The sequence below is a fragment of the Bos indicus x Bos taurus genome, unplaced genomic scaffold (genome assembly GCF_003369695.1).
Source record: "Bos indicus x Bos taurus breed Angus x Brahman F1 hybrid unplaced genomic scaffold, Bos_hybrid_MaternalHap_v2.0 tig00011617_arrow_arrow_obj, whole genome shotgun sequence".
Classification (NCBI taxonomy): Eukaryota; Metazoa; Chordata; class Mammalia; order Artiodactyla; family Bovidae; genus Bos; species Bos indicus x Bos taurus.
The window spans coordinates 65,100-70,644 of NW_020867854.1; the positions used below are offsets into that span (position 1 = coordinate 65,100).

The 5,545-nt window shown below is 43.8% G+C and overlaps 1 pseudogene; it reads right to left on the minus strand.

The window, feature by feature from the left end:
* Window positions 1–482: 482 nt before the first annotated feature.
* On the minus strand, window positions 483–958 carry LOC113889209 (annotated as a pseudogene).
* Window positions 959–5,545: the final 4,587 nt, after the last annotated feature.

Genomic DNA, 5,545 nt, shown 5'->3' on the forward strand with positions numbered 1-5,545 from the left:
ACCATATAGTTTACTGCTATCATTTAGTGTATGATTCTTCGATCAGAATAAAATACATTTGTTTCTAGTTACTGAGGACTCTGTGCCCCCTGATATTGAAACAGTCAGCTATGAATGGAAGCCTCGGTTTCCTGCCCTACAGCAGAGAGAAGGAAAAGTCTGCACAACTTCAAGACACAGCAACCTCTTATCCTCATGTCTCTCATTTTCCCACAAATCTCTGTTGAGAAGGAGAAATGCCTCTAGACCAGGATGTAGCCACACGACAGAAGGGCACAAGCAGACACACAGAGCCTTGTGTGTAATGTTGTACAGTTTATTGTGGGTACATATGTAGCTTCAGCTGAGCAAAGCTTAAAGGGCACAGGGGGGCTGGTGCCATGAGGACTGATGCTGGTCTCCCGGGAAGATCAGGAGATAGGACTGCAGCTATGACCATGGGGCTTGGCAGTTAAGCACAGGCCAAAGTGCTGACCCCAAATTTAGATGATGTTATCCAAGTGAACTGGAACCACAGGGTACCTGGGACTGTCCCGAGGTGATCTCTTCTCACAGGCAACGATGAAGATCCTCCGTGCCTTGTCTGTTGGTAACGGCAGTTTGTGTAGTTCCTTGCCTTCTTGTGAGGTTGCAGAAGGTTATAGGCACTTGGACTGAGCTATTATGACAGTTCATCCTGCCTGATGTAGAGCAGGTTACATTTGGGGTGTTACAAATACCAGCTACATAAGCAAATGTTCTGTGGAGAAAAGTATTTTTTATTTTTACATACCATTCTGTAACGGTTAACCACTCTCATTGCGGCATTACATTGATGGTGGGCCATATTTATGTGCTGAATCTCAAACCACTGAGCCCGGGTTAAAGTACCAGGTGGGGCATGGAGTGAGATCACCATTCCCAAGAGCCCCAGCAGCAAAATGAGACGAAGCCGAGAATCCTGCTGTATTGGAACCATGTTTCCTGTGAAGTGAGGGTATATTTGCATCCCAGCAACTAATAGTACAGTCCCTCCTCACTCACCCAGCAGACCCCGGCTGTCACTGTGTTTTCTAGCTCCTTCTCCTCACCCCAAAGTCCTGTCCTGTGCTCTGGGCGCTAAATCAGCCCTAGGGCTCCTTGTCTTACCCAGTACCTCTGCTGTGGCTCCTGTGAGAACAGATCCAGCTGAATGTCCTGGGGCTCAGGGGCAGCTGGTGATACCCCCATCCTTGGGACTGGAGATATAGAGCAGTCCTGTGGGTGGGGCCAGCAGAATATGAGGGTTCCGAGTCTAGGCATGAAGAAACCGCAGACTGGCACAGGGCCCACTCATGCAATGAGCCTCTTTGTTTCATCATTTGTCAATCTGTGTGTCCCCAGGGACACACCCACTGCTGCTCTCTTGTAGGAAACCTAATTCTAGGCAGTGCTAGAATTGAACAATCTAGGATTGTTCAGGGCCAGCTCTGCCACTGGGTCTGGACTTTCAGATAAAAAGTATCACTGGCTGCAGAATGGCCTTGATTTTATAACTTAGCTGGGGGCAACACATTGAAAGACTAAAGTACATAAAGGCAGGCCCAGTACTCAGCAAATAAGGGTCAGGGGCTTGTTTGCACAAGAGGAATTAAGGTCTCCGTTTAAATTTTTAGTAATCGTCCCGGTTCCCTCTCACCCAAATATTCTTTATTCTCTTCACTCCCTGTGCTGGAAAATTGAGCTCTGGATTTCTCATTGCACAAAATCCTATAAGCAATTAGTTTGCATCTAGAGTTTCTGTTCTTGTTGTCTTTTTTTTTCCTGCTTCCCATGCACTGAATTCACTTTCTTTTGTTTTTAGCCTGGCCTGATTTTGCTCTCACTTCCTGATGAAGTAGCATAACCTTAAACACCTAAAAGAAAGTCTGTAAGATCTACCAGAGAATGAACATTTAGTATTAAAGAGGGGATTCCAAGCTAGAGCTTGAATTCTTGCATTCTTTTAATCTGTGATATTTTCTACAAAACAGTCTGCCTTAGAGCCACCATTTATCTTTCTAGTACATTTCATTTCTCATTGTTAACAGGAAAAAACTTTTTTAATTTATAAAATGAGCATTAGTGGATAAGACATTGCCTTCCTGGAACTATGGAAGTCATAGCGTATAACTTGATGCATGAAACATACTCTTGGTCCTCAGAGAAGCAGAGAAAAATTATGGTACACCCGTGATTTTATTACAGTGTGATAGAGGTAAAAACATTGTGTGAAGACATTTTTTGAGGGGCACTTCAGACAAAGGGATAGGAAGGTTTCCAGAGGAAATGTCCATTTGAGCAGGGTTATAAAGGATAAGTAGCGTTTAGGGACTTTAGGAATAAATGAGCATTCTAGACTTAGAAGATGGTGTGGGACACTGTACAGACAGGGAAAAATGTATTAAGGTATGAAGAGCCTTCAGTAAGAGATGTTAAATCTCTGGCTAACCTCTAAGTTAGAAACTAGATTAGGTCCTTAAATGGTACTGTACAGTCTGCCACGAAAATTAATCAGGTTATTTATTTTTACTGTTCTTCTATCTTCTGTCATCTAGAAATCTGCAATTAATTTTACCATTGATGTCTTTAAATAAACATTGGACATAATGGTGACCTCGATAGGACTCAGTTCAGTTCAGTTCAGTCGCTCAGCGTGTCCGACTCTTTGCGACCCATGAATCACAAGCACGCCAGGCCTCCTGTCCATCACCAACTCCCGGAGTTCACCCAGACTCACGTCCATCGAGTCAGTGACTGCCATCCAGCCATCTCATCCTCTGTGTCCCCTTCTCCTCCTGCCCCCAATCCCTCCCAGCATCAGAGTCTTTTCCAATGAGTCAACTCTTCACATGAAGTGGCCAAAAGTACTGGAGTTTCAGCTTTAGCATCATTCCTTCCAAAGAAATCCCAGGGCTGATCTCCTTCAGAATGGACTGGTTGGATCTCCTTGCAGTCCAAGGGACTCTCCAGAGTCTTCTCCAACACCACAGTTCAAAAGCATCAATTCTTCGGCACTCAGCCTTCTTCACAGTCCAACTCTCACATCCATACATGACCACAGGAAAAACCATAGCCTTGACTAGACGAACCTTTGTTGGCAAAGTAATGTCTCTGCTTTTGAATATGCTGTCTAGGTTGGTCATAACTTTCCTTCCAAGGAGTAAGCGGTGCTAATAGGATTCTGCTGGAAATCCTGTCCTGCCTAAAATGCATTAATATCTGTTATCAGGAAACAAGTGTTTTTTTCCATGTATATTTTGTGAAAAGAATTTTCATGAGAGATGAGGATGTCAAAATGAATTAAATGTAGTTTAGCCCTTCTGTGATGCTGACAACCACCCTGGGTAGAAGGACCTGTACTTAACTGTCTATAATATGAACTAAAAATCATACACTGTGGTCACAGGGGATGCAGCTGGCTCAAAAACCTGCTCTGGATCGGCATATACAATTTTACATTTAATACTGGGTTTTAGATATTCACTCTTCAAATTGGGATCATTCACATAAAAATCCGCATTCCTGTGTTATCTTTAAGATTCGGGAGATGTTGGTGCACTGAGTCTCTTTCACCACAAGGGATCAACTAGGGAGGAATAGTCCCTGACTTTGGTGAAGGTGGCAATAGTCCAGGGGTTTTCGCTCACTCTCCTACCTACTGATCACATCCTGTTCACTCAGATACTGCCCATCACACTTGCTACAAGTGTCCTGAGAGGCGACTCACACAATATCATGACTGATTTGCAACCACACTCTCCACCTTTAAAATTGTACTTGGAGTACACTTCTATGATTCTCCTGATTGGTCTGTCCACAGTTTTCCACTTGTGCACCTTTACCTTACACAAATCTCTTCACATAAATTTTAGTTGCTGAGTCTGCATATCGCTCAGTAACTGCCACTGATCAGTCAGTCAGTCAGTTCAGCCGCTCAGTCGTGTCCGACTCTTTGCGACCCCATGAACCGCAGCACCCCAGGCCCCCTGTCCATCACAACTCCCGGAGTTTGCCCAAACTCATGTCCGTTGAGTCTGTGATGCCATCCAACCATCTCATCCTCTGTCGTCCCCTCTCCTCCTACCCTTAATCTTTCCCTGCATCAGGGTCTTTTCAAATGAGTCAGCTCTTCGCATCAGGTGGCCAAAGTATTGGAGTTTCAGCTTCAGCATCAGTCCCTCCAATGAACCCAGGACTAATCTCCTTTGGGAGGGACTGGTTGGATGTCCTTGCAGTCCAAGGGACTCTCAAGAGTCTTCTCCAACACCACAGTTCAAAAGCATCAATTCTTTGGCACTCAGCCTTCTTTATAGTCTAAATCTCACATCCATACATAATTACTGGAAAAACCATAACCTTGACTAGATGGACCTTTGTTAACAAAGCAATGTCTCTGCTTTTGAATATGCTGTCTAGGTTGGTCATAACTTTCCTTCCAAGGAGTAAGCGTCTTTTAATTTCATGGCTGCAATCACCATCTTCAGTGATTTTGGAGCCCCCAAAAGAAAGTCAACCACTGTTTCCACTGTTTCCCCATCTATTTGCCATGAAGTGATGGGACTGGATGCCATGATCTTAGTTTTCTGAATGTTGAACTTTATGCCAACTTTTTCACTTTCCTCTTTCACTTTCATCAGGAGGCTCTTTAGTTCTTCTTCACTTTCTGCCATAAGGGTGGTGTCATCTGCATATCTGAGGTTATTGATATTTCTCCCGGCAATCTTGATTCCACCTTGTGCTTCTGCCAGCCCAACGTTTCTCATGATGTACTCTGCATAGAAGTTAAATAAGCAGGGTGCCACTAATCACAACTACTAATTTTAGGTAGTGTGCCTTTTCCTCTTGGTTGTTTTCAGAGAACTGGGTTAGTGTAACACTTCAAAGGGACCTTTTCCCCTCAACATGAAGACACGTTTTTTCATGGAGAATAAATTTCTAAACCTTTCTTAGTCCTGAGGCCTGCCACATGCCCTCTTCAGAAAGTTAGGGTCAGGGACTTTGCTAGTGGTCCAGTGGCAAGACTCCACACTCCCAGTGGGGCCCTGGTTCGATTCCTAGTAAGGGAACTAGATCCCGGGTGCCAAAACTAAGAGCTGGCACCACCAAATAAATTAAAAAAAAAAAAAAGTTGTGGTCAGGTAAGGGATCTTGATTTGAATCAGATCTCTACTGCTTCTGAGAAGTGATATGCTCTACGTACTATTGACACTTGGCCACGTGGAACACACCAGAGGGTGGGCTACTTTAAGCCATATGGCCAGTTATGCAGGGCCATGAACACAGGAAATTGTGAACTCTGTAAATAATAACATACTTGTCAGAACTATTGTGTGAATTAAACAAGAGTAGCTAAGGATAGTAAAGTTAAAAAAAGAGACAGTTCCTCTTTTCTTGGCTAATGATCAAGCAGAAGTTAAAGGATATTGAAATCTAGTTATGATACCCCAACTCAATTTCCTGACTGCTGTTATCAGCTCTTGCCTTGTTGCCGAATTAGACAAAAGGCTTTTGAGGCTTGTCTACCAAGGAGACCTATCAATATAAG